Source organism: Rosa chinensis, chromosome 3, assembly GCF_002994745.2.
Source record: "Rosa chinensis cultivar Old Blush chromosome 3, RchiOBHm-V2, whole genome shotgun sequence".
Taxonomy (NCBI): domain Eukaryota; kingdom Viridiplantae; phylum Streptophyta; class Magnoliopsida; order Rosales; family Rosaceae; genus Rosa; species Rosa chinensis.
This window is the reverse complement of record NC_037090.1, coordinates 43,329,576-43,339,273: the sequence shown is the minus strand read 5'-3', so window position 1 is coordinate 43,339,273 and position 9,698 is coordinate 43,329,576.

The window sequence follows — 9,698 nt, the reverse complement described above, 5'->3', positions numbered from 1 at the left end:
GTAAGCTTCGTTCTCGTTGGATTGGACCGTTCATTATTACTAATGTGTTTCCTCATAGAGCTGTGCAGATAAAGAGTGAACAAACAGGTAATGAGTTCAAAGTGAATGGCCATCGCCTAAAGCCTTACTATGAGGCGTTTGTGGAGCAAGAAGTGGAGGATATACCCCTCCAAAAACGACCCACAACCTGAGGATGAAATGGAGGTACAAGTCTAGGCTGAAAGACTATAAACATTAAGCGCTGCTTGGGAGGCAACTCAATTCAGAAGTAGCTATGAAAGAGTCTACACACGCAGATTTGATTTCTCCTTCCCTACTTCTCTTTCTCTTCATGTTTTCTTTTTGAATTTAGTAGTTATTTTCGTAAATTTCTACCCTTTATGCTTACATGTTTCATTGCATGCTTATGATTGATTACATTGAGGACAATGCAATATTTAAGTGTGGGGGAAGGGATTTATACTTCTATCTTGAGTCATATATGTTGAAAAATACAAAAAATAAAAAAATGTCAAAAATAACAAAAATTTCGTTGCTTTATTGAGTCATTGAGTCATGTTTTGGGTGAAATAATTTCTTCATCATAGACGCATCTATTAAGGTGTGATGTATAGGTCTGGTTTGGATACGAGAAGTGCTAGCAAAGGGTCTCGTCCCTTGCTAAACAAGTGAGCTGAGCTCTGCCAAAATCGTTCCCTTCCTTACCTGGTCACATCCCAAAGGAGTTACCGAAAGGATAAAGGAAATAACCCTAGTCCAAAGTTGGCGTCCATTGAGTCATAGTCTTTTGTCATTTTGTTTTGAGTCTTAAGATGCCCTTCCAACTGTCTAGGATGATTCTATATCTCTGAAATTATGGCTAAAAGAAGATCGCAATATTGAGATGATTTTAAAATGGTATTCTTTGGTTAATTGAGATATATGAAAAATATGTGCCTTGTAGTGGATAGGGATTTCGTGACTTTGGTACAGAATATGAGCATGTTAGGAGGAGTTTTGACTCATAAAAGCCCATGTGAGATATTTGAGCCCATGTCCCTTTTTTCTTGGAGTGAAATGAAAAATATATTCATATTTTCTTGGCGATGTTTTGATGATCTCATTATTCTTTCACCTTGATTGACTGCTTGCCATAGATTAAGTTTGATGGACTAGAGAATGCTAGAATTCGCTCTTCTGCTTGTTGAGACGTTTTATCAATACATGGCCCTGATTCTGGAAGGGATAGAGGCACCCTAGGATTTACCACCATTGCCATATAAGCTTGTGTCCCTAATTGTGCCCGTCGTGGGACTCCCTTAGATAAACCCCTTTGAGGCTACATTAAGCCTTTTCTTTCATCACCCTTAAAATCTTTAACCTGAACCTTAATATAGTTATAACCCTACCCTTTGTTCTAAGAACTTAGTGGAGCTAATATGAGACTTTGCTTAAGGATTTTGCATCAAGAATGAAGGATGAGAAGAGGTGAAAGTTCAAGTGTGGGGCTAGACTTGTCCATGAAAGAAAAATGTATGAAAAAAGAAAAAAGCCGAAAAAAAAAAGAAAGTGAAAAAGAAAAAAAAAATTTGCATGGCTAAAAAGAAAAAGAAAGAAAGAAATGTCAATGGATTTTAGTCCCCCATACTTGGTGAGTTTGGAGTTTTCTTTGAATTGAAGGCCCACTACAGAAAAATTTGGCCTTTGTCCAACTCACTAGAGATCAAAGGAAGTTTAGAGTAAAGTTTGGGCCCAACATGAAGACATTAGGCCCTTTTATAAAGCCTCCATGGGATTATGACGTTTTTGCATACTTGGTGGATTTCTAGAAGTCTCTCTACACCAGCATGAGCTTTGCTAGGTTTTTAGGACACTTTTAAAATTCCTTACCTTTCGTTTCTTTAAAACCTTGAGTCATGGCCCCATTACAACCCTTGATAAGACCTTCTTGATCCTTAAAATGGGATAGCCCTTGATGTGGAGATGAGTTACAAGAGTTGAACCTATGGCTTGGGTCCATCTGTGCAAATAGTTGATATCTTTCATGAGATCTTTAAAAGAAAAAATATATACATGTGCTTTCGTTTCATATGATATGTGATATACTTGCTATCTTTTACATATACTTGAGTGTATAAACTTTTAAGCATTGCCTTGATCTGAAAGAAGAAAGAGTGGATATACCTTGTGAGGATATGAATCATACTTGTCTGAAACATGCTTAACAGAAACCATCACCATTGTTTCAACCAAGTCCTACTTGTGTATATGTAAATTATGTGTTTTAATTAACTCTCGAATGACTGAACATTGATTCTTGGTGAAGTGCTAATCTTGGTGTTGTAAAAGTAAGAGATTGCTGAGACAAAAAGTTGAAGGGCAATAGAGTCTTTTGTGTGTAGAGTCTTCAAATTTTCGTTATCTCTTAGTTGTGTCTGTGTTGTGATTTTGCTAAGGGACTAGCAAAAGCTAAGTGTGGGGGAATTTGATAGGAGCATTTTAATGCGATGTTTTAACTGCTATTTCCTTACATTTCTTGCGTTATTTCCTTAAAATCTCGGTTTAGGAAAGTTTCCATTCTTTGATTGGGAAAGTTCCTTATTGTAGAAAGTTTCCATTTTTGTAGTTTCTATTTCCCATTTTTAGCAAGTTTCCATTTTAGTTTAGGAAAGTTTCTATTTCTCACTTTTAGTAAGTTTCTATTTTTCATTTTCAGAAAGTTTCTATTTTTCGTTTCAGGAAAGTTTCTATTTTTAGTGATAGTTTCTATTTTCAGGACCTCGGAGCTAAAAAGTGGAAATGAACTCATGAAAGGAAAGAGGAGCTTGCGAACGTTAAGGGGAGCAAAAATGAGACACAAAGGGCCACACAAATGAGCAGAAATGAAGTAATAAGCTTTCCTGTTCCAACCAGGAAACCCTGCGCAAAGGAGGAAAGCATACCTAGCAAGTTTCCAACGCAACCATGAAAAGGAAATGGAAAAATGAAGTGTCATGACGTTGGAGGATGACAAGGCTTGAAGTTGACGCAACAAGGCCTAAGAACTCTATGAATTGACTTGGATTTTCGGCAAAATGGATCAAGGCCCATAAAAGCCCATGGAATTAGGGTTTTGTGACGCAAGGATAAACCCTAGGGATGTTTGCCGTGAAATACCAAGGGGAAGAGAGAAAGTTGGAAGAAGAAAATAAAAGATTACGCCAAGAGATTTTCTAGGGTGGAGTTTAAGGAAAGAAGAAGTGTGGACATCAAGAAACGGATAAAAAGGCGTCTAGGTTCATTCCTATATTCCCTAAAGATATTTTAGCAGAAATAAAAGAGAAAAATCAGAATATATTCATGCAATTTCGGCAACAATATATTAGGGAATCATCTTGGAATTTTGTGATTGGTTGGATGACAGACTAGGGCTTACTTGGCAAATTATCATTGGTGGAAGCTATGTGGAATTATTAAATTAATTCCATGGAAAATAAAAAGAATATCACGGCTTGGAGACCAAGTTTGGCCGTTCCCTATATATACTCCTCTCCTTTAGACGTCTCACACATCCCATAATTCAGAAATTGCTTTATACGCGAAAGCTCTCTCCACCCTCTAGTGCATTCAACGTTTCAAGCAAGGAAGAAGAAGAAGAAGAAGCCGTAAGCATCACCATCCATTCTCCACCTTGAAGCTTGCTTTCGAGATTCAAGAATCCATACGTTTCATCCTTCATCCCCATCTCCATCTCACGGTGTAATTCAGCCTCTTTCTTTGTAACCTTGTTTGATTTTGTTAGAATTATTCTAGTTGACATTGATGTTTGAACAAAGTTTAATTCTGAAATTTTATGATTGAATGAAGATTTTGATTCTTATGTTGTGATTCCAAGGTTGCTTTTGTGTGATTGTTCAATTGGATTTGCTTAATTGATATCTCTTATATGTTGATTCTAATTGGTTCGAAACTTTTAGGGTTTATGTATGAGTGGTGCTAGATTTAAGAACATGATTCACCTTATTGTTTTGTGAACTTGAATAGAAAGTGGTAAAGGTTTTAGACAAAAATAGAATTCAATTGAAAAGGATTGCAATTAGGTGGACTTCTTCATACTAAGTTGCACACTTGAGTTGATAGCCTTTCTATGTGTTTCATACGTTAAACATGTTAGGATTGTCTAGCTTTCTAGAGCTTGAATGCATGTTTGATAGGATTAGTCTTTGTGCTTTCACTTAGATTAATTAGCATTGAAAAGTAAAATATGGGAAATCGTTTGCTTCAAATGTTTCACATGATCAACTCCTTTCTCATGACTTGGAGGAAGAATTGTAGGGTTGAGTCGAATTCAATTATGAACTTGGTTTTGATCCTTGTATTTGTGTTTTTGTTTATACTTAGTTTTAATTCTTGCTTTTAATTTTCGAAAACCAAAAACCCAAAACCCCCCTGAATTCGTAAATAGTGTATATATATGTGTGAATGTTATACTTTGTTTTTTATTTTAATTGTTTAATTGTCTTACAATGACAGGTGTACCCTCAATCCCCGGAATAGAACGATCCCTACTTGCTTATACTACTAATGATATTTATAGGGTTAAATTATATGCTTGCTTTGAGCGTATCCGGGACAAGTAAATTCCCTTCTTTGAACTTGCTATCTCAATGCCCAAAAAATACTTTAAATCACCAAGGTCTTTAATACGAAACTGAGCATGAAGAAACTGTTTGAGAGCATGTATGGACTTCTTGCAATTGCCTGTAATGAGAATATCATCCACGTATATTAACAAAGCAGTAAGAGAATTACCATCTTTGCGAACAAATAAGGAATAATTTGCTTTGGATTGGGAAAAACCAGCACGAACTACTGCTTCTGTAAATTCGAAAACCACTACCTTGAGGCTTGTTTTAAGCCATAGAGGGACTTGTTGAGGCGGCACACAAGGTTCTCCCCCTGTCGCCGAAGTCCAGGAGGAGGAGTCATGTAAATCGAATTGATCCAGTCATGGTGATACTAGCTTTATCCCCACTTGGCAGAAGGGCTTGTGGTGTAAAAGAAGAATCATTGATATCTGTTAATGATTTAGGAGATGAAGTAATGTGATGGGTTGCTCCGCTATCAATAATCCAGCGGTTAGGTGCAACGGGAAACAAACCTCTAGAGAATTCTGAAACTGAGGCCGATGCAGCGTTGGCTTGAGTGGGATCCAAAGCAGCAATAACTTGAACATATTGTTCTTCTGTGAGGTTTGGTAAGGTCTTTTGCAACTCTTGAAAAGTAGGAACAGATGTATTTGAATCAACAAAATTGGCAAAAGGAGTCGACTTAGACTTGTTCCTGTTGTTACCAGATTTGTAGCTATTATTTCCTTGATATGAATTGCGACTCTTATTGCTGGTGGTCCCTTCTTCAGGCTTGTGCTTTGGATGCCCAGGTGGATAGCCATTTTTCTTCCAACATGTTGCTTCTCTGTGATATTCTCCTCCACAGTAAGTGCACTCAAAAGGCTCATTGCTACGATTCACTTGATAGTTTCCCTTTGGTTTCATGTTGTTGTTGTTGGTATGAACCATCATCGCTGCCATGTTTGAAGGCACAGGAATAGATGAAGCCAATTCACGCTGTTTCTCTTGTTGTGCAATGGCCACATAGGCTTGACGAACTGAAGGCAAAGGATTCATTAATAATATCTGACCACGCGCATCTGAATATGTTTCATTGAGTCCCATGAGGAACTGCATCAATTTGGTGCGATCATGTTGAGCACCACAAGTACATGTCATTGAGTGTAAGAAGAAAGCTCATCCCATAACTGATAGGAGCATTTTAATGCGACGTTTTAACTGCTATTTCCCTACATTTCTTGCGTTATTTCCTTGAAAAATCCCTGCTAAGGAAAGTTTCCATTCTTTGATTGGGAAAGTTCCTTATTGTAGAAAGTTTCCATTTTTGTGATTTCCATTTCTCATTTTTAGCAAGTTTCCATTTTAGTTTAGGAAAGTTTCTATTTTTCACTTTTAGTAAGTTTCTATTTTTCATTTTTGGAAAGTTTCTATTTTTCGTTTCAGGAAAGTTTCTATTTTTAGTGATAGTTTCTATTTTCAGGACCTCGGAGCTAAAAAGTGGAAATGAACTCATGAAAGGAAAGAGGAGCTTGCGAACGTTAAGGGGAGCAAATTTTTTTTTATTTATTTTATTTTTATTTAACTAGGTTAACATGCTACCTAAAAATCTAAGTTAATTTTAATTATTTACACAAACAAGAAAACATAAAGATAGGGGGTTTTTTGAAGATTGAAAAACATAAAATTTCGAAAACATTAAAAGATTAAAAACAAGAAAACATTTTATTTACATAGGTGGGAAAAGAAGAATTTTCGAAGAACAATTTATCAAGAACTAATCAAGAACAATTCATTCATGCAATCTTTAATCTTTTAGTTACCATGGAACGATATCAACCAAGAAACAAAGTTACAAGCGCCCAATGTCCCTTATATGACTTCCCTTTACACAATTGAGTAGAACAAGCGCCTAAACAATATACTTCAAATGCAGGTATCACACAATCAAAGCAACTCATGATCTCATGCATTCGAATCATTAAGCACAAGTGAAAGTTTAGTCAATAAACATGCAAATTCAAGTACTCAAAGCAAGTCTTTTCATTACATGCATAATCTGATCTCGACCTTTGTACAAAGCCTTTACTACCATATTGAACTAGGATCAACAAGCGTTCACCTAATTACTAGCTCCAATTACATGCAATCATTCTAAGTTGCGCACCCAAAGAACAAGAACACATAAAAGTTCTCCATAAAACAAAACCAGATTATCATTCCATATTTCGGCAACCAACAAAGATCAAACATACATAAACCAATCAATCATTGAAAAGAACATCAAAATCGCATTCAAAAATCAGATGGTTAACTCATAGTTTCGGTTTTACACATAAGGAAAACAAAACAGAAAATACAACTACAAAAACACTAAACCGTAAAGCAAACATAGGGAAGATGGTATGAACAACCCTTGACTACGTCCCAAGGTCCAAAGCAGATCCAAGGCAGCAACACAAGGTAGAATTCACGGCTAGGATGGAGGATGGCACGGCTAGGAACTTGTAGATGCAAAAACCTGAAACTCAAGAGCAAACCGGTGAGAAACGAAATTGTGGAGAATAAAGTGTCAACCCTGAACGTCTAATACACAAGGTATATATAGTAGAACGTCTCAAGGCACTCCCAATTCGTTTCTACTTGGTTTCTCTTAGTTCGTGTTGATTTAGGACTCCTTTCTCACAAAACAGATTTCCGGCAGGATTGACCTCAGTCCACTAAAACGTCCATAACTTCCTCTAGAAAATAGCTATTGACGAACCGTAAAAAGCTCTGAAAACTAGACATCCGTAGCTTTCCAAACATATAAAGATCATAATTTTCTGAGCTCTGATCGATTTATGACACTCCGTTGAAGTTGACTGATCTGCACAGGCAGATTTCCGAATCTGTAATGGATTTGACTTTTGAGGCACAAGTTGAGTCCCATTCGGTTTTCCTTTGCATCACATGCCTCTCACATGTCTTCCACGCCTATTCTGAAGTAGAAACGTCAAGAACTCCCTAGAACCTTCAAGAATCTCACGGCAACTCCAATCCTTACTCAACAAGAAGTCCAAATTCCACATTGCTTTGTAATTCGAATCTCTTGTGACTTCCTCTTCCATGTGCACGGCATATGACCTTCTTGAGACTTCTAGATACTTCATGAACGTTCCAAAGCTCTCCTAGTATGAGTAGAACTCCATATGCAAGTAGGTTTCCTAGTTGAATACAAACTTCTTTTCTGCGATTCTTCTACACTCTTCCGGAACCTTCTTGAGTAATCCTTATCCAACAGGGACTCCTTGTCACACTAGAATTCCTTATTTGAGTAGAATTGGGTTTCCCTGTTCAAGTAGAACTTCTAATTTCCGCGACTTAAGAGTTTGAATCCAAGTCTGCTTCTGATTCCTACTCCAACTAGGATTCCTTTTCCTAGTCAAACTGGGAGAACTTCCATTTCTTCATTTCTTTCCATCTCTGCGTCACTTGTGCCTTCCTTAGCCATTTTTGAACTTTAAGACTCCATTTACACCTGCAAAACACTAACTAAGTTAAATTGATCAAGATAAAGGAAATAACTTAGCAAAATATAGGGTTTAAACATTATAAACGTCGCATTTTATGCTCCTATCAAGCAAAAATGAGACACAAAGGGCCACACAAATGAGCAGAAATGAAGAAATAAGCTTTCCTGTTCCGACCAGGAAACCATGCGCAAAGGAGGAAAGCATACCAAGCAAGTTTCCAACGCAACTATGAAATGAAAATGGAAAAATGAAGTGTTATGATGTTGGAGGATGAAAAGGCTTGAAGTTGACGCAGCAAGGCCCAAGAACTCTATGAATTGACTTGGATTTTCGGCAAAATGGATCAAGGCCCATAAAAGCCCATGGAATTAGGGTTTGTGACGCAAAGAAAAACCCTAGAGATGTTTTGCCGTGAAATACCAAGGGGAAGAGAGAAAGTTGGCGTGAAAATCAAAGAGAAAATAAAAGATTACGCCAAGAGATTTTCTAGGGTGGAGTTTAAGGAAAGAAGAAGTGTGGACATCAAGAAACGGCTCAAAAGGCATCTAGATTCATTCATATATTCCCTAAAGGTATTTTGGCCGAAATAAAAGAGAAAAAATCAGAACATATTCATGCAATTTCGGCAACAATATATTAGGGAATCATCTTGGAGTTTTGTGATTGGTTGGATGACACACTTGGGCTTACTTGGCAAATTATCATTGGTGGAAGCTATGTGGAATTATTAATTTAATTCCAGGGAAAATAAAAGGAATATCACGGCTTGGAGACCAAGTTTGGCCGTTCCCTATATATACTCCTCTCCTCTAGACGTCTCAAACATCCCACAATTCAGAAATTTACTCTCTTCATAACGTGAAAGCTCTCTCCATTCTCTAGTTCATCTTCTGCGATTTCAAGCAAGGGAGGAAGAAGTAAGAAGAAGCCGTGAGCACCTCCCCTAATCCACCTTGAAGCCGTGAAGTTTTGAAGCTTGGTTTCGAGATTCATTAGTTCATCATTCGAGTTCTTCATCACCATCTCCATTCACGGTGTAATTCAACCTTCTTTCTTGTAATCACTTTTGATTTCCCTTGTTTGATTTATATAAAGTTGTTCTAGTTAACATTGATGTTTGAACAAAGTTTAAATCTGAAATTTTATGATTGAATGAAGATTTTGATTCTTATGTTGTGATTCCAACGTTGCTTTTGTGAGTTTGTTCAATTAAATTTGCTTGATTGATATCTTTTATGTGTTTATCTTAAAGGGTTCGAAACTTTTAGGGTTTGTATGTAATTGGTGCTAGATTTAAGTTTATGATTCACCTAATAGTTTTGTGAACTTGAATCAAAAGTAGTAAAAGTTTTGGACAAGAATCGAATTTAATTGAAGAGGATTGCAATTAGATGAACTTTTTCATACTAAGTTGTGCACTTTGGTTGATAGTCTTCCTTTATGTCTAATGCGTTGAACATGTTATGATTTGCTAGCTTTCTAGACTTTGATTGCATGTTTGATAGGATTAATCTAGGTGCTTTCATTTAGATTAATTAACTAAGGGAAGTAAAATATGGGAAATCGTTTGCTTCAAATGTTTCACATGATCAACTTC